The sequence below is a fragment of the Cygnus olor genome, chromosome 9, assembly GCF_009769625.2.
Source record: "Cygnus olor isolate bCygOlo1 chromosome 9, bCygOlo1.pri.v2, whole genome shotgun sequence".
NCBI classification, from domain to species: domain Eukaryota; kingdom Metazoa; phylum Chordata; class Aves; order Anseriformes; family Anatidae; genus Cygnus; species Cygnus olor.
Window position 1 is genome coordinate 26,520,526 of NC_049177.1, and position 26,159 is coordinate 26,546,684.

The 26,159-nt window shown below is 44.1% G+C and overlaps 1 long non-coding RNA gene across 3 annotated transcripts in view; it reads right to left on the reverse strand.

The window, feature by feature from the left end:
- Positions 1-12,278: 12,278 nt before the first annotated feature.
- The window catches only part of LOC121074605, a 69,889-nt gene continuing 56,008 nt past the window's right edge, over positions 12,279-26,159 (reverse strand). The window contains exons 3-5 of one of the 3 annotated variants that reach the window (XR_005822431.1): positions 20,543-20,707; positions 13,723-20,277; positions 12,279-13,164 (exon numbers count right to left, since the gene is read on the reverse strand). This is a non-coding gene — a long non-coding RNA (uncharacterized LOC121074605). Of the gene's footprint in view, positions 13,165-13,722; positions 20,278-20,542; positions 20,708-26,159 lie in introns of those variants that run through there. The other 2 variants (XR_005822430.1, XR_005822432.1) reach the window with 2 other exon arrangements.

Sequence of the window (26,159 nt, forward strand, 5' to 3'; positions counted from 1 at the left end):
TGATGCTATAAAACAGCAGATGGATGGATTTTTATTTTTTTTCAATGAAAATGTACTGGACACTTTTAAAGTGCATTTTTGTGTATGTCAATATAGCATGGACATAAGGCTGCAAAGCTCAGTGTAGAAAATAAAACTGAGAAAGCAAGAAAGCCACGCACTGGTGTGTAATCAGAGGAGCTTCTACTGTAATCAGAGATATGATATATCACAAGGTGTGTCAGTTTCCTAAGTCAAAACAGTATTGCAGTAAATCAACAAGAGAAATCCACAGCCTCAAAGCAGGCATGGACTGGGATCCGTCCCAGAGATCCTAATCTGTCCCCTTTCCCACCACTAGCTCATTCCCTAAATCCTTCCCTGCCCTCAGGAAGGCTTGCAGATTACCTACAGTGCAGCAGGACTGCAAACTCTCACGTAGACGACAACACATCCTTTTCTGCCAGAGCAGCCAGCCTCCAACTTTTGCCATGCACCTAAATTCCTCCTCCCATGCATCTCTCCTAAATGTAGCGCTTGTGCAAAGGGTCTGAGGAGAATCTGTCAGCAACATCCTTACCTCTTGGTGTGGCTCACGTTAAACCACAGCATTTTACCAGTGATCATTCAGTGTCACCATACCTTAGCTCCTCTGACTACCCTATACAACTTTGTCACATTATGGATTTTTATTTATTTATTATAATCAGGTTCTCAAAATATATGCCTTAATCTATCATGATTCTCATCTCTGATGGCCAGCAGAACCTGCATGTGCAGGAAGGTGACTGGAAGAAAACGAGGGTGATCAGTGACACAACCTTCCCACCCAGAGCTCAGGGACACCTTTACCATACAAATCTAACAAACACTTTTTGAGAGATCACTTCATAGATTTTTTTTCCAGAACAGATTCTTTTTTTAAATTATAGTCAGGTAACATGTTCAGTCATCAGTTAATCAGTCTATTTAATGGACATAAACTGTGTTAAGAAAAAATTGATGCCAGGCAAACCTTAAATGTAAAGGATTAAACTAAAAAGCAAGGCATAAGATTTGAGATTAGAACAGAAAAATGGGAAATTAAATCAGCCTAAGCAATCACAGAAGCAAACAGATTCGTGTTTCAAAGTAGTGATAGATTAACTATTTCCTTTGCCCTTGGCCAAGGCTAGACAGTTGCCAGCCAGTACTGGTTCCCACTTGCTGCATGGAAATAAGGAGCTCGATTTTTTTTTTCCCCTCTAGACTGCAAATTAAGCAACGATGGGGGTTTTGCAGCTTTGATGTTTTGATTTGCCCTGCTGCATGAGGAGAATGAGGAGAAGGGGGGAAGGGAGAACCATTTTTTGGCTGCTCTCTGCCTGAGTCCAGGCTCAAAGTACCTTCAAGGTGAGACGCTGTGGCCTCAGGCTTTGTTCCATCCAATCTGCATCACCTGGAAGACAGAGTTGTCTGCCAGAGAAACTTTGAGAGTCTGAAATCTGAACAGCACTTGGGAACTGGAGATGGTAAACATAAAAGATGGTAGGAAAAGCTTTATAAACTGAGAAAAGGCTAGGAGAAAGCTTGCATATGCTGGTCACAGATCAAAGCAAAATGCATTAAGCAAAGGACTTCTGTTACATGCGTAGTAAGCTCCAGAGGTCATCACTGCAGATCAGATATTTCTAGCATTTATTTTCTTTAAGTAAGTTGTAAAATACTTCAAGAAAGTACTGGTTAGGTGGCAGGATAATGCACCCTTAATCTGTTCTCACAAGGACAGGATCACTTGGCTTTTGAGACTATGGTCTAAATTTATCATTTCTGTAATGCAGCAGCACTTTGTAGGACGACTTGGTGCCACTTGAGAAAGAAAGACAGCAAATGTGAGCTCCACGAGTGCAAGTACATGAACAGGGCATGTCTTGGAACATGTGAGGAATGCAGATGAGTGTGCTAGGTGTGGCAGGTATGTGTGAGCTGTCAATGACTGTGTAGCAGAAATCCTGATGACACTGAGGTGAAGGAGTCCAAGAACTGGAGCAAACCCCTTGCTTTGGTATGAAATGAAGGACTGATCGGCAGCTGTAGCAGCTAGTGCACATTAGTAGGATGAAAATGCTGTTCAGCAGCAATTCTGACTCTCACATACAAATTTGGACATGACTGGTTGCTATCTTAATTTTCAAAGACTTCATAATGCTTGGCACAGCCATCCTGTCTTTCATTTGAGACTTCACCAGGTGGGGCACTTCACAGCTGCTTCCAACATTATCATCACAACACCTCTCCAAAGCTGACCTTGACATCCACTTACAAGTGAGGAAAGGCAGCAAATTAGGGGCTTAATTTTCCCTGACGGAAACTTAATACAACTGAGAAATCTGATAGATGAAATATGATAGATGAAATGTGATAGATGAAAAACACTCTCTAGCATTCATAAACTGAAATATGACAAGCTGAAGTTCTGCACCTTGAAATATATGGAGTCTGTCAGACTGCATGTCAAAGTTATGGCTGGATCCAGCCCCCTGCCCTTTTCAGCCTTGTGACTTAGTTGTGAGTCTCTATTTCCTCATTTTATGTGTTTCTCCTGTGGAATGCCAAAGGGACCTACACAATACATATGTGAACACTTGCTCTACCTGCCTACATTGCCTAGCTGCAAAGAATGACTCTGAAACACAGGTGGTCAACATTGTAACAAAATTGCTTCCCCTAAAAAGTTCAGTGACAGTCATCTTATGTGCTTCATCGGCTCTTTGAATTCCCATTGGCAGTCCCCACATTGTGTGAAGCACTGTAGCACACTCCTGAGAAGACAATTGCAACACCACAGTGAACACTGGATGCAATCAGTGCTTCCTACCTGGGGATAAAGTACTCCCTGGCCATGAAATGAACCATGCACCTAAGTGATCTTCCTTCTTGCCTGGCAGTTGTCCCACCAAGACATCCCTGCTACTCCCGTGGCCGGAAGGAGCAAAAGAGATCCTGCGACTGGCAGGTGAGCAGCTGTGGGTTTGGCCCATGTCCAACCAGCAGCGCACAACTGTGTGTGCTACCAGCAAATGCACTGAGGTACGCCAGGCGAGAGTCATACTGCTTCCATCTCATTTACATTTTCAAGACTCTACATCCCAATTAATTGGCTAGGTGATTGTTGCTTTTTTTCCTTTTCTTTCCTTTTTATTCCTTTTTTTTTTCTTTTCTGCATAGTAACTCAAGATATTTACTACACAGACAGGGTTTTTAATTCCTTAAAAAAAAACCAGCCAGACTGAGCTACTGAAAGTAGAGTTATTCATTGATTGCACTCAAGGTCTGCAGACTTGGGGCCTTATTAATTTATCTTTGTTGTCACAAACCCTGATGTGCTGATATGGAGGGCTTGAATATACAGTGCCAACAGCCACTTGGGATGCATTCCCCGCCAGCAGTACCCAAAGCCACTGCAAGCAACTGGCATGCACTGTAAAGCAGGTGAGAAACGGGCAAGCTAGGAGGGAAGGGAAGCACAGGCTGTACTCTGGTATAAAGTAATGAGAGCTTCTTTTGTTGGAAACTTAATGTATGTGCCAAATATAATCACTGCCACTAAAAAAAAAAAAGGGGGGGGTGGGGCTGCTCTGGTATAGTCATCTATGTTTTAATGGCTGTCAATTGTGAAAGCTAAGAAATGCCATCCTGTCCACAATAAGAGGCCATCTCTGAATCATATCCTTCGTTAAATATGCCAGGAAGCAATGTAATGGAGGTTCTCATCAGTGTATACAAGTACTAAAGTTTCCTGGGAATAAGTGAGGGATCTAGAGACATTCTAGAGGCTTGTTATCTGCCCCACGAGTTCTCGTTTGAATGGGTTAATCCTTAGAAAGGTGCTTTAACGCACCAGGAGAACATGTTAGTCATTACTTTACAACAGCTTTGCACATCCCTACCCAAGAGGGAAACAAATCTTGTCTTAATTATTGTCTTCTGAGTCCCCAGCTTTTCTGAGCCGAATGGATTTGTAACACCTGAGAAGAGTGAAGTTGATCTTGTATGTGGACAGTACCATAACACCACAATTAAACTATAATTTTTTAAATGCATGCACTTTGGCGTATTCTTTCAGTGAAAGCTAGTGCATCCTGTGCTACTGATTTCTTCCAGGTTGACTCATATTTAAATCCAATTGTTACAAGAAAAGAAGAGCGAACGTACTCAGCTAAAATGATTACAGGAGGAAGAGAGAAATCAATTTAGGAAATATGAATCACTTGAACTTCACAGAATTCCTGAATGGGGAAGCTGGGGCTCAAAGATAATTTAAAAATTCTGTTTGGTACCAGAAACAAGCCAAGTCCTGTGGCTCCTATGTGGGCGTTTAACCACAAGACTTCCTGTCTTCATCTAAACCAAGATGCTTGCTCATCAGTTTTTAGAAGGTGCTATTCTAATCTTTTTTCTTCACATGTAACAAACAGTGCACAAAGAAACTTAGCTTTGTATGTTATGTGTTAGTGCAGTCTGTGATGTGAGAATGAAGCAAACCAACAACCCCATCATGTATACTAGCAGAGCCCAAAGTAAGTTTTCTGTTGCAGCTAAAGTTATAGGAGAATGATTTCCTCATATGATCTAATATATACAGTGGTTACAAAATCAGTTGTGCTACTTTGATGGAAAAGGGGATTGCAGTGACTGGCTACGTGGCCTGACCAAAGAGCTTTATGCACTGTGGAGATCATAAAGATTTTTCATTACAATATATGGGAATAAAGTGTTGATTTACATCTGACAGTAAATTAAACTAAGATGACTGACACTGTAGCCATCCTGCCTTGACTCTCTTGGATGTTACTTACCCTGGAGGGAAAATGCTGGAGGGAAAACTTCTAGCACCTCATGACCCAGTGAAGCTACAGCCCAGCATGTTAAGCAACTAGCACTTACTGCAATATATTGCAGCAGTAAGAGTTGACTATGAAGAAATGCGTAAGGACCTAGAAAAACTGACTAAGAGGGCAACGCAGCAGAATTAGAACTTGAAAAGATGCAGAGAAAGGCAAGAAAGATGCTGGAAGCCACCAAACAGCTTCTGTGTGGAGGACGAGTGTGCTGGCCAGGACTCCTCAGCCTGGCAAATAAGGGGTAGGGTGGGGTAGAGGATTGCACGGGGCTGCAAAACAATAAGCAGTGTGGAGAGGGTAGATAATAGTGCCTAGAAGGAGCCAAGGGTCACAAGAGCCAAGTTCAAAGCAAGGTTGCACAGAGAGGTTATGGAGTCTCCTCTGGAGACATTCAAAATCCACCTGGATGCCATCCTGTTCAAGGTGCTCTAGGTGTTCCAGCTTGGCAGGGGGGGTTGGACTAGATGATCTCCAGAGGTCCCTTCCAACTTCAACCATTCTATGATTCTGTGATTCTGAGTCATTCCTCAAACAGCTGTCCTAGCTCTGCAAAATGATTTGCAAAGAATATTTACAAAAGCACGCAAAAATTTCCCAAGACTCAAGGGGAAAAGGATAAGTACACAGAATAGAGCTGGTAGGAATTACCAAAAAGACTACAACTAGCTCATAAAAATATCCTGAACTGAAAATATCAAAAGGGAGATTACTGGGGGAAAATGGCAGATATGTGTGCCGTTCTCTTACTGTTCTATAGGTATTTGCTTACAGCTGGGCTAAGAACAGTGGACTCACAGCAGCTTGGTCTGATGCAGCATGGTCTATGTTACGTCATACACCTGACCATCGAGTGTGGCTTTTCAGAGACTGATGTGTGTCCTACTCATCTGTGCTTGCTTTAGGTCCAGCAGCCTCCAAGATAGCAATGTGGAAGGCAGTTTCTGGTCATAAGAACTTTGGGCATGCAGTTCACTCCACAGCTGCACCCGAGTTGCATCCAACTGCACCGTGATAAATTAACTGAGGAGCTGAATGCATCCTCTGCCCTGCAAGAGCTGGTATGTGCAGCCCTGCCCCTGCCTGCACATCTCCAGCACAGGGAATTGGCCAGCAGTGATCCTGCGTGCCACTTACTGGCTTCACACTCTGCAATTACAGAGAAGCCAGGAAAGAAAAACAAGACTGATCTCTAGCAGGGACCCAGGAACAGGCAGCATAAAATGCCTCTGGGTTGGGTTCAAAGTATGCATGAAGAATCATATTAGAGCTTGGCACCACATGGGCCTGTCACTGCTGAGACAGCTACAATTGCTACCCCAAGACTAAACTTTCAAGAAATACAAAGCCATTAAAACACAACCAGTCTCTCATCCTTCTGCCTGTAGAAATCTTGCTGAGAATCTGTTAAGAGCAAAACAAATCTCTGACATGGAGCTGAAGATTCGTCTAGTTTACTCTTTCCACCATGGGTGTGTTTTTTTTTCTAGTTTTGTGTTGCTATTTCCCTTCTGATAATTGTTGCTCCTTGCTGAAAAGTCTGGACAAGTGTCTCATAAACACTTCTCCAAGAGGGATGTGGTGTTGGTTGTGGATATTTAGAGCCACTGCTCTGAGTGATCACTAACACTCATGGATGTGAGAGTCTCTGTAAACAAGAAGAGAGACAGATCTGCTTTCATATGCTGACTGCAATGACACAGGTCTCTAGTCTCAGGAATAGCATCAAAAAAGATGTCCTGCTAAATGGTATACTTATTTATATCATGACTGTGCTAGTACATTGGGTTCACTTCTGCATGTTCACTGAATATGACTGTGTTCTGGTATCCTACATGTTTTTCAGTATAGTTTCATGAAAATATAATTGGAGATTCAACTGTCCTCTAATAGCACTGATTTTAGTAGATGACAGAATTGCACAGTTCTCCTGTGTGGTGCAATCCTACACAAATGCTCTGCTGAAAGCTTCTGCAGTGTGCAAAGAAAGCAACAAATATTTTGATTAATATGAGTAATTGTCTCTTTACTTATTATCTAGGAAATCCACTGATTGGTATTCAGACACAAAATTAGCAATTATTTAGAAGTTGTCAGGAAAATCCTTACATTTCAGGCATGAGACTTCAGGATTTTGTCTAGTGAAGAGGCAATTTGATTTCATGGACTCTTTCTTCCTATAGCCTGAGCAATACTGGCTTCTCTTCAAGACATAAGCAGCAAGATAACAGAGTTGCGAAAGTCTCAGAGCTATGAGCTGTAACCTTCATAATTCAGACCAGTACAGGTCTGCACTGATCTGAATCCATCCCAGATCTGTTGCAACAGCCTATAGTTTTTCCAGATGCAAGGGCTGCCCTGACTGAAGACCCTCATAAACTCTGATCATTCAGATAACTTATGCCCACCTTTCACCTCTCAGGTTCGTATTCCTCATCTCCCTAAAACTCACTTCTACTCCCATAGTTTTATCTTGCATAAAAAGAAATTATTATTATTTTTATGTATGTGATGTTTTTTTCCCTTCCATTTATATTTCTTTCCTAAGTTACTTCCACAGTAATTCCATAATTGCTCTTAAAACTTTTCCTACTAGGAAGTTTTGTCTACGGTATATTTTGAACTGTTATTATAAGATCTTCTTTTACAAGCCAAAGAAGGAAGGAAGGAAGGAAGGGAGGGAGGGAGGGAGAAAGAGAGAAAGAAAGAGAGAGAAAGAGAGAAAAAGAGAGAAAGAGAGAAAGAAAGAAAGAAAGAAAAAGAAAGAGAAAGAAAGAGAGAGAAAAAGAGAGAAAGAGAGAAAGAAAGAAAGAAAAAGAAAGAAAGAGAAAGAAAGAGAGAGAGAGAGAAAGAGAGAGAGAAAGAGAGAGAGAAAGAAAAAGAAAGAAAGAAAGAAAGAAAGAAAGAAAGAAAGAAAGAAAGAAAGAAAGAGAGAAAGAACTTAAAGCTGACAATTCTGCAATTTTTGTGTGCAAGGCAATAAACTGGTACAGGATAAATTTTGGGCAAGTCCAGACTTCACTCTGAATAGCATAGCTAGTCCTCATTTCTGAGAGCAAAACCTTTTATTTCTCTCTGAGCATGCAGTCAGGGGGTAAAAACCATACTTGATTGCTGGCCAAATAGCAAACAGCAGAATCTAAATAATCTTTTCATAAGCAAAAATGAATCCTTAGCAAGATTGCCCACAAGTGAAGTGATTCTCTTTGGCCTGGTTTTCAGAGATCCCAGGTAACTGTAGTTCAGCATATCTGAAAATATAGATGCTTGACCTTTCTGTTGCCAAAAAGCAGAGCAAGGAGTTCCTACAGCTATTTTACATGTATTTTGGGGCGTGAAGTATGTTACAGGCATTCACACATGGGCTCTGGTCCCAAGGTATGCAGGACCAGAATATGTTGTTCAGCAGTATTCGAAATGCTTCTCCCTTTCCCTCGCTTATCTCATGTCCTTGCTGTCTGCTCCTCCATGTGCGGGGTCTCACAAAACTGCTGTGGTGTTCCCCGTCCAGCAGACTGGCAAAATCCAGGTGCTGTTGTCAGTGACATACGTGGTGTCACCGGCTTGCTGGGCCCACATTATCCCCGGGCTTTGCTGGGCACCAGTTAGACAGAAATACTCAGCTGAACTTTTTACTCAAAACTGGCTGTCCCTAATTTCATTGGAAAATGTCTTTAAATTGACTGGACTATGACAGATTCTGAGGTGACCCAGGTACAGTCCGCTGCCCTCTGCTTCTCTAAAACAGTTCATTGCTATCTGCAAACCAGGGCTGAAGTTCAGAGATAACTCTGGAATGATACCAGAGGGAAGCAACGAGGAGAAACATACAGATAAGAGGAGTTCGACAGGGAAGCTGGGTCCATGTGGAGGCTGAGAAAGGCTTTGGCACTGGTACAACCTCTTGGGGAGGAAGAAGCAGCAAGACACAGCGTCTGCCCATGGGGCTGGGGGGGAGGAAGCAGCTGCGGCCAGCCGGCTGGCAGGCCTGGGCAGGGGGCAAGGCTGTCGGTGCCAAACCAGCAGTCGCTGCGCACGGGCAAACCTGTGCTGTACCGGGCAGCCCAGAGAGCACTGGGAGCTCTGCCGGCCCTCGCTGAGCACAGGGACCTTGGGGCTGATCCTTGTTCTGCGCAGATGGGAGGGCAGCACAGGGTGATGACTGCCACCAATATTCAGAAATTTGTCTGCATGTTCAAAAAGCCACAAGGTTAATTCAGAAAAGCACAAGGCATATTTCTAGACCTTCTCTACTTCCCTGTCATAATAAACAATAATTATGTACTGACTTTACACTGAGATGTTAATTTAAAGTCAGGCTCAAGCCATACACGCTCAGTGTCGGGGCAAGGCTGTGGGGCATTCGCACCATGAGGCTGGGGGTGCAGGCAAGGCAGGGCGTGGAGCCTGGGTGGCTTTATCTCAGCTGTCACCGTGGACTTTTCAACTCTCACAGATGCTGAACAGCTTCAGTGTTGTCCCCTCTGTCACGGGCTGTTTCAAAAACTTCAGCAGCCTAGTGCAAAAGGCACAGTATGTAAGCTGAAATGTATGGGCTGAGCCCACCCACCCCCTCCTTGCCCATCAGCAGCAAGGAAGGCCTGGGCACTGGTGGCTTCTTCCTGCTTCCCATCTGTGGGGCTGGCCCTCTGGGTCCTGCTAGAGCTCATGGAGGGGAGCACATGGCTCAGCCGGTTCCTGGTAGGTGCCTTGGGTGGCGAGAGAGCCTGACCAGAGAGAGAAAGCACATTTTGGGTTCCCCATGCTTCGTGCAGGCTCTCTACCCTACTGCATGCCAGTGACCCCTGAGGGCTGAGCAGCCAGCCTGGCTCTGGGGGGTGGAGCAGGATGGTGCTGTCCCTCCGTGTGTTCACCCAGCACATAGAGCAGGACCATGCTCATGCAAGTATGAGCTGCCAAGCAGACATTCACTGTATTTGCAAAAACATTAAATAACATAAGCCACCGGATTTCTCCATCCCTCTCTTCACGGGGCCTCACCACCTTTTCATCTTTCTGTCAATGTGGTATTTAATGCCTATTTTTAAAGCCCACCAGTCTCCCCAGGAGTGCCTTATGGACCGACTGAATGTTATGTGGTCAGTCTGCAATGCCACAGGAACCCTAGCCGTGTGCTCTGCCACTACAAAGCCCCTGTACAATGCTGCTTTTTATATCTTGCACTAAGTTAAGTGTTGGAGCAGGCACAGTTACTGGCGTCTGGTGTCTGCTCAGCTTTATTTTGAGGTATTTAAACTTAGTAAACTGGCTTTTTTTTAGGTCCAGATGCACAGATCAGGTGGTCACCTGTGGCAACATGTTTATTCGCAGATTCTAGCCACTTTCAGGGAACAGCCTTCTCCAAATATAATCAGGGCTATTTAAGTAGCTGCTCACAGTTACCCGTCAGTTCACACAAAACACCACATACTCCCTCATTGAGCAACAGCTCCTGGAGATAGAAAGGGTGGAAAACCATAGGCAACCTTGCTCTTGAGTTCCCCAAAGATTTTTATGATCCTGCTGTAAACGAATGTTTACTTTTGAAGAGCTGCATGCCCTAGTATAGTTTGCAATTCTATTAGTTCTGAAACTAGCAGATTTACCGGGCAGTTTGACAGTTGCTAATATCCCTTAGCCTCCCTTGCTTATTGACTGCATTGTGGACAGGCAAATAAAAGCCTGGCTCATGGATGGATGTGCATTTAGCTGGTGGCACAACAGGTCCTGTTAGCTCTGGTAAGTGTGCTCAGGAGGAGGACTAGGCTCAGCTTCATAGAGAGGATGAAGGGGAAAGCCTTGGCACAAATGAGTGGTGAAGCTTAAAAGTCTGGAATGCATCAACACAGAGGACAATTTTCATATATCTGATGACCATGTTCCCTTTCTTGGCACCTCTCCTCACTCCAAGACTACAGTGCTCCTTCTGCCTCTCCTCCTTACCCTCCGCTTCACCTTTGTCCTCCATTGTGCTGTTTCTTGCCTTCCTTCCTTGCTCCTTGATGTTAACGTGGGCCCCCCAGATGCTGTCTGCAGTGACTGCTGCTCCTGCCCCCACGCTTACCTGGCTCCTCATGCATCATGCTGGCCGCCCTCCACCTGCCTGGCTTGTCCCTCACTGCCAGGCAGGACTGTGTGTGAGAGGATGAAGGGTTGGGGGACACTTCTTCATCTTTCTGTCAATGTGGTATTTAATGCTTATTAGATGCCTATTAATGCCAAAGAGAGCTCCTCAGCACTGAGAGGATCGCGAGTGGATACAAATTCACCTCTCCAAGGAAAACTGCTTGCTTTGAATGAAGAATAAAAACAGCCTCAGCTCTGGGGGATTTGCTTGGTGCTTTCCTGTCACCAGACCACTTTGTTTTGATGACAAGAACATGCCACTATTTGGGAATGCTGAATTTGTATCTTTCACAGAGAAAATTTCAGCCAGAAAAGTTTGTGTTGGTACAGAGGGAATGTGTGATTCATCAACACATAACAACACATATAAGAACTTTCCCATGAAACTCTGTAATACTATTGTAGGATATTACCTTTCTGGAGATTTAAAACTAAACAAGTCATTGGGTGACTAAAGTGATAAAGCACTGACACATAATTTAAAAAAAAAAAAAAAAAAGAAGAGGTGAATTTATTTCATTTGAAGCAAAGAGGAGAAAAATGTGATCCAAGGTGATTATACCTCAGAGGGGGAAGAATTATTTAAAATCATGACAGTTGGATTTTACAAGGAGGAGAGCCCTGAAACTAACTCCAGGAAAATTAGTTTACATATTAGAAAATAATTTCAGGAGAAAATTGATGAAATGATAGCATTTTTGGTTCCTGGAAGTAATGTACACAGCCTCAGCAGCAATATTCAGCCCAGACCACAGAACGACCTTGTAAGCTCAGCCACCAGCTGAAGCAATTTGTACTGTCCAGGCAGTTTAACATGAAGGACCGTGAACATGAGTGCCAAACTGCAGCCACACTGCTCAGTGAGCAACTGAGAGGAAATCAGTGCCTCTGTGCATCAGCAAACACGTGAGCATTGTGCTGGGAAGAAGCAAGAAAGAGAAGAGTAACTCCAGCTCCAGGGCCTTACATTCTGACTATCAAACTTGTAAGGATGCTGCACCATCGTTCCCATCGGGAAGATTACACATCCATGTAATTCAGTCCATCTGGGCCGCACAGACACAGCCTTCTGGTGGTGCCTGCAAGCACAGGACGTCGTGTTTGGCCAGGGCAATGGGAAGGAGCCCGTGAATCCGAGCCATCTGCTGCAGCATGTGGGGGAAAGAGGACACCCAAGGAGTGCTGCAGTCACAACTCTGCTCCCACATGGGTTTCCTCCACAGAACCAGGTTGGCACTTGGTGAGGAGGTTGCATGATTTTTTATTGCATCTCAGCACACATGGTGATGTCTGCATTGCTGCGTAAGAGTTGGTCATGCATTTATCTATGAGCCAGATCCCTACATTTACTCACAAAACTGTAGCCATGAAAGCTACAGTGACAGTCAATCTGAGTTATTACCTGTGAATAAGGAAATAAAAACCTGTTCCCAGGTGCCTGTGAGATCTGTGGAAATGTGGCAGGTTTCAGAGTGATGCAAGAACCAGGAGATTGCACATCTTTGGTAGAAACATTGCATTCTCTGCACGTATGTAATCTGCCTGGCCCGCACAGAATTTGGTGCCAGCGTGTCAGATCGCAGTGGATGCCTGCAGTAACTGCATTGTTCCAGCTAGCTTTGTGCTTGCATTCATCCGGTACTGTCACAAATACAATTGCTCTAATTTACGAACAGGGAAATAAGAAACCTGAAATAAGCAAAGGCTATTTATAAACAGCTCCCCCTCCCTTCCTAAAAATGTTATCAACTACTTCATAATGTAACATCAAGCAGGAAACTTGGTGCCAGTTTCCAGCATTACACGTATCACTGAAAAAGAAAGGAAGCTTTCCAAGCAGAAAGGGGGACCTCAAAATAGTGTGGGCCATGCAGAAACCCTCTCAGAGGGTTTCATGCCTCCTCCTGCTCCATCAGTAATGGTGAAAATACACACTCCAGTCTGCTAAGGCATAAATTTCCCTCTTTGTTCTGCCTTTGAGAGGACTGTCAGAGCAATCAGGTAGTGCTTGTACCAGCTCCATATTGAAACTTAAACACCTCTGAGATCTACTAATAACATTTTTCTGAAATGTCACAGTCTGGATCCTGGAGGAGGATGGAGCTCAGCTGACTGCAGGCAGTTACAGAGAGAGCTACTCACAGAGAGATGATTGTGGACCAGGGTCTTTTCTAATAGCCTGTAGCAAAGAGAGGAAGAAACAAAAAATTCTGCAGTCATTTGTATATATTTTTTCCATGTTACTTACATGTTTAGCCTGACTTACAAATTTATGTTTCATTATTTTCTTCCTCATAACCAGTCCCATTTGTTACCCAGCCATTGTAAACCAGCACACAACAGAGGGCCTTGAAGTGCTGTTCTGAGCAAAATTTCTCTTTGTGTTTTTTTGAGTTTACCATGCTAGCCACATGGTAAGGAGAGAGATTGGGTTACAGCTCAAAAGCCACATTTGTAAGTCTTGGTTTTCATGTTTACCCCCGGGGATTTTGCCTGTCTCCCTGCTCCTGAGCAGGAGGAGGGAGCCAGCCACACACCGCCACACACCAGGGTCTTGCACTTTGAGAACAGGGTGTCTCAGTCCCATCAGCCTTCTTGCAGTGGTAAAGCCTGATGTGTATCACACAATTAAGGCTTACCCCCCAACACACACACACCTCGACACACACACACACACACAAATTTCATTTCTGGGATTCCAACAAGGCCATCATACTAAATTGATTATAAAACTTACTTGCGCATTAGGCTCAGCAGGAGCAGCTTTGCCTCTGTAAGGTCCCTCACTGGCTTCAGTGACATTATCCTGGCTTTATGCAAGTGTCAGGCAGACAGGACTTGGCCCCGACCTTGGCCCCAACAGGCAGGGAGCTATCAAGTTATCTGTAGCACGAGTCTCATTTTTGGAGCAGTGCAATTTTCTCCATAATGATGTTGTCTTTGTTCCTCAGTTTCTGGCAGCAGAGTGGCTCACACATGATATTAGCAGATGGTGTGAGATGTACATGGAATTTGTGCCCAGAACGTTTCTTCCATTCTTCTTTCCAGACTGAAGAAGTGCAAATTCAAGCTAAAAGCATCTACTAACTACAACCCTTCTCCAAACAGGGCTACAGATAGTTAAAAGCAGGATCTGGTATAAACCTCTCAAATATTTCAGTCTTTCTGTCGTAGTTTAACTACTCAGCACATACTCTTAGTCGGAAATGCAGGGAGTGCATGTCTGTAAAACCATACTCCTTGATGCCCTTATGTCAGTGCCTTTTCAGGATCAGCTGTTAACAACCAGTATGCTTTACAGGAAGACAGAAAAGTTCCACGAATCTCTCCAGTAAGATGAGGCATCCATCTGTGGCCCATAAGTAACTGTTGTAGGCTTGGCAGACCTTGGTGAACTTTGCATAGACCAAGATAAGTGCATAGGCTTAAGTATCAGGCAGACAAAATGCCAGAACAGGCATGAATTCAGGAGCATGGACCTGTGCGCATTGCTCAGCCTCCAAAAAGAGGAGGCACTGGCCTGATGAATTCCACCTCTTCCCTATTTATGCTGCTATGAGCTTAGACTAAACTGGTCTTCCAGCATGGCTGCTGCCAGAGAAAGTCTGGGAGCTAGTATTCTAACCATGTGCTTCAGTGTTTTCCTGAATAACCATCCACTTTGATCTGAAAATCTTACCTAGGGTAAGAAATGGCTTTCTGAAAAATCTTCTTATTCAGGGTTCTTCTTTTACTTCTAACATATGATTTTCCTTTCTGTATCCCTGAACTGAGGTGAGTCTCACTCAGAGATGTTCCTGACCTTGAAAACAAACACTGATGAAAGACTACTGCTTTTAGAGCACCTCAGCCTTCAGAGTTTATGTGAGCACCTATTTTTAAGATGTTCTGCTTTTGTCCCAAAGGACAGTTTTATTCCCACTCCACGAGCTTGTGTGGAAAAACAGCAGATCCAAAGACACAAAATTCTGTGGAAACTTGACGCTAACACTTAGGATCCAAATTTAAACTCTGCATGTTGACCCCACATATCAGTAAGGGGAACAGTCCCATAACATGTCAATAAGAAAGGTGCGATCAGTCCATGCTTTGGGACACACTGCTCCATGGTGAGCCAGGTCACTGCCTGCCCACTACCGCTGTCCCTCTTCCTGTGGAGGCGCCATTCATAGTCACAAGCTGCCTCCTGGAGGTGGGTGCCCCAGCCTGCACAGAGCCTCCGTCACTGAGTAACCCACTGCTTAGGCAGAGCTCCCACCAGGAGCAGGGATCTAACTGAAGTTAGATAAGGCCTCAGCCCCATCCTGCTCACTTGGGTAGTGCCTGGATCCTGAGGTGAAGCATGCAGCCTCTGGTGGAAGTTGCTCCACCTCATGCTGGGTGCCACAGCCGTGCTTGGAGCAACACCAGTACTGGCTTCACAACCAAATCGACCAACAGCCCCACTGCATAGCTGGGTTCTAGCATCTGGCCCCATGCAAGGCTCGGTATCCTGTGCAAAGTGGAGCCAGCAGGCGCAGCACTACCCTCCTGCTGAGGGACTGGCAGGCCAGCCCTGCCTGAAGCCCTCGCACCCCCAGCCAGAGCAGAAATGTGTTCCTGGGGTTTCCTGTGCCACAGACAAGTGCCGTGACTGCTGGGATGGCAGCTGAAAGCACATCCCACACCTGCAAGGACCAGGACAGCTTCCTCAAGAGGCCAAGGTCATAGGTCCCAGTGGGGATGAGGCTGGGCTCCATGGTATGCACCCCACAGCTGTGCCGGCAGCTACAAGGCTCACGGGCACCTTAATGTTTGATTTCAGGTTTAGGCACCTGTCTGCAATTCCGGGTGTTGATTCCATGCCTTGGAGTACGGGAGCACTCACCATAAGGAAATCGTGGTTAAAGTCCCTAGAGAAGAGGCCTTCAGTCATAAACCAGATGCATGCTGTAGACCACAGTGGGCACAATCAAACCTTGTACCCCGTGAAGCTTTCTGTCATCAAAGGACTTCTCAGGCAGAACAGACTATGATTCTCCATGGACTCAGGAGGTTACTGCTATTTTATACAGTAAGATTAAAAGACTGGAGTAATCAAAATTTTTGATTTGTCTCTGTGTAGATTTAGAGTTTCCACTTAGAAGCTACTATCTCAAATGTAAATTCTGAAATTTCTTTTATTGGAAAGATATTACACCAAATATTTAGAAACTGCTTCATTGCTACAGTTCCATGATGATGTTCCTCTCTTTCTAGCCAGTCTCGGAGAATTTGCTCCTTTTGCTCAATAACACAGGCAGAAGGGGCACTGACTACTTGCTTTTATTTGTGGAAGTCCTTCTATTCCAAAAGTATTCAAAATAATTTTCTTTTGTGCAAATGTACTTCCTTTTGCGTACTGTGCTCTCTCTCATCAAAGACAGAAATCCATCTCCCTAGTTTTAAGCAGTCTTCAAGTTTTCAGATATTACTGTTCTCACAAAGTACAAAGGTCCATCTCCCTGCATTCCCCTCTAGTGCTGCTGGCAGTTCAGAGCAGAGGGGGTAGCAGGCAAAAACACCACTTTGTGTCTCTGCCAATACGAAGCTATCAAAGTCATACTTTTATGTACACCTGCTTATACCTTCCACTGAAGAAAAAAAAAAAAAAAAAGAGTGCATAGTAGAGGCACATTTGTGCCAACCATGGAATTTATTTCCTTAGAAAGGTATTTTCCCTAAAGCCTAATAGAGATTGCAGCCCCAGATAACTCACATACTTTGTTCCAGTGTCAAGGAACATGCAATAGAAAGGGCTGCAGAAACACCACAGCAGGCCCCTGGAGTGAACACAGGTGATGGGATAGCCAAGTTATCTCCCGTGTGCAGAGAGAGCAAAGGCAGAAGGAAAGAAAAGCTGAAAGGGAAAAATGTCATTTTTGTTATATTTTTATCATACTTGGGAAAAAAAAGAAAAAAAAGAGAAAAAAAAAGAATTTATCATGTGGCTAAGAAAGCTAAGTTTGACGTAGTCTGCAATGCCTACCTAATGCAATGAAACAGTTTATACTAAAAGCTACTGATACCTCAGATCTTTCCTCTGTTACTTTCTTTTGAAGTTCAAATCCAAAAAGCTACTTTGACTTGGGTACCTTTATTTGCCCTTTCTTTTCCTTGAAGCAAACGTAAGTTGTAAAATTCCCTGGTGGATTTCTTGCTCCTTCATGAAGTTTATTCTCTTCTTTGCCCTCCTCCATATAACCAGACCCCTCTTCACACTTGGGTAAACCTAGAAAATCACTCAGAGTGGGAACCACGTGAACCAGTTCAGTGAACATCAGGTAATTGTACTGTGCCTTAGAGGTCTTTCCAAAGGTCAGATATTTCTGGGTAATTTTCCAGCTACTTTCTTTGTTAAATGAAAACACACTGAAATTGGGGAAAAAATGAGGTAGCTTTGTAGAAGTCTGTAATTGTACAAACAGCTGGGCTGGCACCTCTTGAGAAATCCCAGCCTGTGGATGAGAATGCCTGGCCACATGGCAGTGCTTTGGGGCTGAGCATCAAAGGCTCATACCTTCAAAATTTGTCTGTTTTTACAAAACTGGTATAGTTTACTGTTGCCCTGAGAATGGATGAGATTTTCAAATACACATTTCAGTAGATTCTTATAATTCTCAGCCACTTCCAAGCTTTTGGAAAAACAAACAATCAAACAAACAAAACCATGTCTCTAAACACAGACACACATGCACACCAAGTAGACAAACAAACAGCAGGGCTTCTAAACCTGGAGATCTGTGATTGCTTTCTGTGAGATTTCTCCAAAGTCTAAAGTTAAAGGTGAGTTGACACTGCAGCTTTTCCTTCCAGGCATTACAAATTTGTGTCTCTAACAAACCAATAAGCTATGTGATAATAAATAGGAAATTAAAACATGGATTTAAATGAACTGAAACGTGTCAAAGCCTTGGGATGGTCACATAATCCCAACTTCCATGCACTGTTGCCAAGTGACCCCTGAAGAGCAAGGAACATCTACAGCTCTCCTCTGAAGCTTCACATGGTTTTCTGTGTACACCAGATGATTAATGCTGTCTATGTATGTAAGTGGCTAAGTTTTGAACAAAGGCTGCTCATGGTCATCTGAATTTTTGACAAGATATTGCAGCTCTTCCCAGGTTTCAAGTCTTTAAGGCATCATACTAGAAGTATTGGACAAAGCAGTCACCTACCACATACCAGATCAAATGCAGAAAAACTGATTTATTCACTACAGTTGTTCCAGATTCAAGTTGAAGATAAGGTTCATTGGTTTGCAGGGCACTTGGATGCTTGCTAGACATTTGTTGCTTTTGGAGTAGCTGTCAGAGGCAAGATGACTGGAAAAAGCTCAAGGATATCCTTCTGGAACATGCACTAAATGAGAACAAATGAAGACAAAGTATAGGTTTTTTTAAGTCCCTTCCAACCCAAAGCATTCTGTGATTCTATAGCAGTGTGTTGTTCCTTTCTCCTCCTGCCTGTGGCCTGGGGTTACTAAGATCTGCTGATTATTTCTAGAGTTTCCACAGAAAGTAACTTTTGCAAATTGTCATTATTGCACAAGGATCTGGACCTCTGCTGGGACAACTGGGGTAATGGTGCACAAATCAAGATAATGAAAGTGGCTTCTCGGCATCAAAGTTTTCTGGAGAACACAGACTGTCTCCAGTACTAGATACTTTTGAAAACATAAGGACATAAAATTTGTCAGAGGCCCGTGCAACCCAGCAGTGTCTCCAATAGTTGTCATTATCGGTTCCTCAGGGAGAGATAACTAAATTACTCAAGGCTGGCTGTATTGCTTTAACCATATTCTTGCAAACTATTTCAAAGATTTCCAGTAGAGGCGCCAGACCTCAAAAATGTTTCCAATCTTCTGGACAGTATTCACTATTCCCAACATTTTGCAGACCATAAAAGAACAGAATCAATAATTACACATACGCAGCTCTCCAGAGGTTGTCTGGTTAAAAAAAAAAAAAAAAAAAAAAAAGCTTGGCAGTATCTTAGTAAATAGATCAATGGATTACCTCTGACGCCTTTTAAAAGGCTTAGCTACATCTACCAACTTCAATTTCTCAGCCATCAGGGTTGATTTACACAGAGAGATCCACACTTAGCTGAGCCGTGCCAGTTTCACCTTCTTCTACTACTCTTGAGCTGAAAACCTCTGATTTTGGAGGTTTGTTACTCATCTGTTTGGCTGACAGCTGACGTGGAGACAGACCCTCCTGCACACCCTGTAAGGCACGGTTCCTCAGGTGTCTCCACAGCAAACACAGACACCAGGAACTGGTGGCTTGTTGGTGCTGTGCCCCCTCCAGCTCCTGCTGCACCGCAGCTGCCTTGGGTGGCTCAGACACACGTGCAGCCAAGCGGCTCCTGGACACGTGCCGGTAGCAGCAGTGAGCATCAGTTCAAAGACAAGTTGTGCAAATCCCCATTTGAGATGTTTCAGGAACTCGACTTAATTAGGTAACTTTCACAGACACAGAATTTGCATAAAGTCGTGGATACCAACATATGGTCAATCCATCTTGCCCCATGGAACAGTCATACACTGTTCAGCACAACGTGCTCTCTTCCTTCATGCCTGCTTTGATTTCTTGATGCAAGACAAGTTCCACTCCAACTGCATTTATGTTGTACTTGTGTTTGAAATGAAACATTTCAAACTTGCACATGCAGGTCTATTTTTAGTAATATCATATCTATAATAATAATAATTAAAAAAAAAAAAAAAGAACAACAACCAAAAAAAAGAACAAACCATTTCAGTATTTTCAGACTGCAAAAGTTTTTTAGGTTTAGGGTCAAAACGGAGCCCAACTGGAGGAGGTCAGGTGGCAGTTCCTCCAAGGGTGGCTAAGCAGGCACTCTCAGGGCAACCCACAGGCTGGGCTGTTTTGGCAGGCAGTGCAGCATCTGTATGTAGCAGGGGAACATCTCCCTCACCTCTTCCTCTTTTCCTTCTCATCCTTCTCCTCTCCTCCACCCCCTTTTCCTGTCCCGTTTCTGTCCCTCTCCTCCAATGGCAGCCTTGGCTTGGCACCGTCATGCGAGCATGCATTCCCTGTATAAGTACGGATGTCTTCAATGAATGATAAGTCAGTTTCTTCTGCTGAGGTGGATGCCAGGAGTTCTCTTCAGTATCAGTAATGTTTCATTCATGAGTTTGTCTGCTCCTGTGTGGAAGGAGCACAAAGCAACAAGCTGCCTGAAGACTGAGAGCTCTTGAGGGAGAGCAGAACCAGACCCCAGAATTACTGCTGACCAGAGAACCTGCCTGAGTGGAAAGAGAGAGCATTAATTAGGATTAAAGGGAAGTAATGGGCTTAGTACAACATGACAGCTGTGCCAAATAGAATGCCACACTTTCTAGCTGCTGTCTGTGTTATACTTTGGGTATTGGCCAAATTATGCTGGCTGTATAATTCCTCTGTTACCGTAAGTTACTGGAGAAGGGCAGAATTGTCTATATTTAGGCCACCAGATCCTCTGTGTTAATCTTTATTCCCTCTTTGTTTTAGTACTCTGCTTGCTATTTTTACCTTGCATATTCTGCAGCAGGTCCGAATACTTGAAGAAGGCAGGCCAGCATTTCCCCAGAAGAATTTAATGGACATCACTCTGGTTTGTTTTCCACTTACTTCTTTCTTCCTTTCTTCATGTGCGGCTTTTCCTACAATAAAGGCTCCAAACAGAAAACAGCAGATCTGAAATGGAAAGCCAATGATAAATCAAATGGCAGCAGAAAAGAAGGTAACATTTGTAATGCAGTTTTGCCTAGATTTTCAGTGGCAGCTGCACGTATTTAAGATTATGAAGGTACATTTGAAAAAGCAAGCAAAAGATTAGTGGATGACAGACGCAAATCCTAATAGCACCGTTGCCAGACTGAGACAAGAGAAATACTTGCTGCACACCTTCATTTTCCATCAGCCAGGTCCCTGCCTTGATCACAGTCAGTAAGACCACATCCAGCCAGAAAAACCACTTGCTGAGTAAAAAGGGTGGTAAAACCTGGTACTAGGTAATTAGGACAGTCATATATTTGTCATTGTAAATCAGTGTTATTGCTAAACATCTGATCTCTACGTGATGTAAAACATTGGCTGAACAACAATATTAATTGTTATTTTCCATTACTGTAACCTTCAGGAGTTTTGGTTTGTGTTATTCATTCAATCTGAACAAAAAAACCTGGGACCAATCTTCCAGTGCATTGCACAGCTCCTCAAGGTGCATTCTTTCTGGTGAGACTGAGCCTAACTTGCTGCCCCCGCTCTGAAATGACAACAGGGCCCAGGCACACCTGGGGAAGGACTGGGGGCTGCAGCAGGACAAGGGCAGCTTCACTCTGGCTCTGCACATTGCTGCTGGACCACCTCTGTCTTGGCTCTGTCCTGACCATTTCCCTGCTTCCTCCAAATTTCCTCAGAAGGAACCTGATCTGAGAGGCACATTTTTCATTTCCTCCAAGCTTCGCTCATTTGGGAACTTGAACATGGTGGCACAGCACATGTCGTTCTCCCCTGACATCCTTGAGAGCATCTTGGAGTTCCGGGAGTTCCTGCCCAGATTTCCTTCTGTTTGTCCTGATTTCTATCTGCTTTCCACTGGGGTTGAGAGAGTAAGAAATAGAGGTGAATTCAGAGGAAGAACAGTTGTGAGAACAGTCTTGAGCTGTCTCCCCTCACAGCCAGTGCAGGGATCTGCATGGAATGGTGTTGTGCACATTGTCTTCCCTCACCACCTTTTGTCTTCCCAGATATTGCTGTTGGGGACACACTGCAGGAGAGGAAAGCTGCAGGGCACTGGGGAGGGAAAATCATAGAATCACAGAATACAATCACAGAATCATCTAGGTTGGAAAAGATCTTCAAGGTCACCAAGTCCGACCACCACCATCAACCTGACCTACCGAGTCCCATCGCTAAGCCATGTGCCTTAGTGCCATGTCCACACGTCTCTTAAATACCTTCAGGGATGGGGACTCTGCCACTTCCCTGGGCAGCTCATGCCAGTACCTCATGGGCATGCCCCAGAGATGCCTGCCTTGCCAGCTGCAATCAGTAGTCTCAGACCTGCCCCTGCAGGGCATGCTTTGGAGCAAACTTTGCATGGTTTCAAATAATACAGATTTAAGTGACATTCCCAACTAAAGAGGGACCTGGTAACCAATAGTGATACTTTTCTCAAAGCAGAAAAGGTATAAGGAGGAGCACAGACAAGGAGAAAAGAAGAAATGTCTCTGGAAAAAAGCTCCAAGGCTGTTGATGATACAAAATGCACAGCCTGGAACCTGAGGAGTGCATAAGCAAAGAGCACTCTGGAAAAATTAGAGAAAGGTTAAGCAGCATCCCTGTGCAGCAGTGGAGCCACCGTGCTGGCCAGCTAGCCCATGTTCTCACCCATCTCAGACCGTCAGAGCTGAGGTGCAGTGAGGGGCAGCAACACCAGCCAGGACAGGGTGATGCATGAGGGTGGGGAGAAAAATTATTTCAGAGCTGGAGCTGATTTGTGTAGAATCTGGCTGTTAAACAAAGAACCACACTGTTTTTAAAATTCTGCCTGTTGAACTAAGTTTCCCTCCTGCCAATCGGATTACTTCAGCTGGCCAAACAGTGACACCTCTTTTTAGAAAAGAATTTGAGAAACATGACCAACACAGTGTGACGGTGTACCTAGCCATCCCCTTCACTGTGCTCAGAGAAGAATGTAAAAGAAAATTCAGAGAATTTCTATTTTTAAGCCTAATAGGATTCTGTGCTTAAAAACAAAATCATGTATTGGAATGTATATTCTAGCAGTTTTTACACATTTGCATTAAATGTATAAAATGATTTTTTTTGCATTAAAAATTAAAAAGAAATAATTTGATTATTGCATATAGATAGGTGCTTTTGGAGCACAAGGCCTTTTACTTCTGAGAATGCTTTTCAGGGCAACGTGAAATCAGACTCTGAAGTAAGGTACATTGTCTCAGATGTGTGTTAAAACACTTGGATGTCACAGGACAGTATCAAAAACAAACCAACACAACACAGCTGGGAAGAGCTGGAATTATTTGGGACAAAAATATGTTGGGATACCACCTGTGTGAGAGGCTCCTGCTATGGAGCCCTTAGCAGCTTTTCTTTGGTATCCCAGTTTCATCGGCAGAAATTGTCAGACTTCATTAGATCAAACTGAAACATCTCTCTGCCCGCAGCCAGACAGATCACAGCCTTTTGCCACAAGTTATACCGATCAATGGTTCTTAGACTGTAACTGTTCGACTGGCATAAAGTCTAACACAGACATACGTAGATCAGGTTGTGATTTTAATTTGAAGTTACTCTCAGTGAGCATAATTTAATATTCCTGAGACAGATCCATATCAACTCAGGGCAAAATTCAATCGGGATTTTGAAACAGCTTTGAAATCAACTTACAAAAATGTATCTTCAGATGAATCAGTTCAACTTTGTACTGTTCTTTAAATAACAGTCATTTTTATGGCTAGTGTACATCAGAAAAGTGGAAGATATGCAGGAACCATGTTTGTGAAATTCTAACTGGGTTCCAAAAAACATAAAAAATATAATTTTAGTTATTGCCAATTTCCATACATTCCTGGCAGCATTTGTAGCCTGTAAAATCCCCATCTATATCGGTCATTTCTCTCATTCAATGTGCTCATCTTCGCTTTCTGACCATTGGCTCTCAGCCAGTTTAGAGCCTCACTGTGGGTTGTGTTTTTCTAGATAACTGCAAAGCGCACATAAATCCTGCCTTCCTACAGAATGCCGAGGAACACACCCCATTTGCCAAGTTGATAGGGAGGGGAGGCCAGGACCGGGCCCCAGCCGCCGCGCAACAGCAAGCGCCTGCGACCAGTTCTGCCTCTGGTCGGGGCTGGGGCTGCACTCAGAACACTGTGGCTTGGCAGGCAGGGAGAGCCAAGCACATTCACAGTGAGAAATGGTAAATTAAAAGTGCTGGAGTGTCTTAGTATTTAGATGTTTTCCCTTTCTTTTTCCTAGAATATTTTTAGCTGATACTTTATCCTGCTAAGGTTAGAGGTTGCCACTATCAAGACTTTTCTTAATGAGAGTAAGTCAAAACCAATACAGAAAGCTCACCGTTTTCTTAGCATTTTGTGATTTAGCAAGTCCTGAGCTCATTTGTTTCACCCTCCACATTGTCTCCTCTCTTTGGGCAGGGCAAAACGATTGATCGATCTGAGGACTGGAGGAGGCCAATTTTCTGATCTGATCAGGAAACACGAGGCAGGGATTCGAGCCTCTGGTTGAGCCGAAAGCTCTGCAGCAGCCAGGCATCGCACAGGCTCAGCAGCTTGTCTGCCTATGGCCAGGACACTGCGAGGTCTAGAGGCAGTGGTGCTTAGCTCTCGACCCACTTTGAGCTCTGGCACAGGACTCCTCTTGTGCCTGGGCAACTGGCAGCAGCTGGACCTGGATGAGGTTGCACAGCCCACCACAGCCACTGCAGCATGCTTTTCTTGTTCACAACCCTTGCTCAAAGCATCAGCTGGGAGCAACAGAGACATTTTACTTCACTTTGTTTCACTCATGGAAAGCTGGACCCTGAACCACCCCACCCCAGCACAACTTCAGTTTCTTGCCTGAGGAGCAGAGCCAAGCACTCAGTGCTGTTTGGCTGGCGCAGGGACCAGCAGACTTCATCATGCACCCAGATTGGGAGAGCACAGAGCTTTGAGCACCCTGCAGCCCCAGGTGGCCGTGCTGCTTGATGCCAGCCCTTTGCACCCTCCTCCCATGCAGTGGGGCCATACTTAGCTCCCCAGAGCCCGAGGGGCTGATGGCAGCTCACCCCAGCTCCCTGGGCAGAAGCTCCATCACTGGCTGCACTCATGGGCCACTTGCATCCCTTCACTTTGTGCTAAGGACCAGGCGCTGAGCAAGGGCACTGATGCCTGCAGCTCTCCTGCAGAGGGCTGAGACACCAGCCACATTTGGCTGCTGCTCCAGGTGGGTATGCAGTCATCCTCCCACTCCCACCATAGCTTGAGTATAAAGGAAGCCCACGTATACAGTCATGCCAGCAAGACCAGCAGGTCCACCACCGGGATGCAGCTGAGGAGCATCCCTGCTCAGGAAAGCAGTGCAGTGGTAGCGGGGGTTACTGGAAAGTGCCTTAAGGTTGTCCTCCTGCACCATGAAACCCACCAGCCTTTGGATGTCAGTCTGAAGATTTTCGGTACTCATTGAAACACGCAGGTCACAAAGTACATTACAGTGATCTGTGTACCTTATTTAATACAGTAATTTGAATGTATCTGCTTTTTCACTTAATACAGGCAACTGTTGTTTCAGTGTCCCCTCAGGACACTAAGTTCTCCAGAAAAGGGCCCAGGAACAAAGAACATCTTTTGAAGGCTCTCATTACTTCTCTGCCATATTTATCATATCTGATAAGCTTATCTGTGACATACCAAAAAGAGATGTTTATCTCCTCTTTTACAAATAACTTAGGCTAAAGTTACTTTGATACAAACCTTTTGCAATTCCTTTCTGTAAAGAACTACTTAAGTGCTACCCTTGAGGAAATACTAGCATAATGTTTCACATCTGTCTCATTTTGTCTCTAACGAAGACTACTTTTTGTACCAGCTCTACCCTTATATAATTACTGTGGGTTTTTAATTTCAGTAAGCAGTTAGAATTTTATTTACTTTTTACTGCAGTTACAGTTTCACATGCATTTCTCTTTGAAATCAATGAAACATCAGGTATATTTTACATGAAATAAATATTTATATGTTGTTTTCATGCAGTACAAAAGGCATTTCATGGATTCAGGATTTGTCTAAGTCCTGTGTATTTTATTTCTTGACAATACTCCGAAGTAGATGGGAAATTAACAACTGTGCCTTAGGAACTGTAACTCTCATAGGCTGGACAGTAGGTCAAGGCATGTAGCCACATGCTATCACACAGCACCACACTGACCCTATACTGAACCATACTCCCAGTGCCACAGAACATTAATTCTGACTTATCCATGACAGTGAGCAATTTTCCTGTGAGAGGGCAGACTTAGTGATCTTAGACAGGCAGGGTCTAACACGGTGAGAGATGAGTCCTGTTGAAATCTTTCAAGCATGAATGAAAGAGGAAGTCATTCTTCCTATTTATGAAA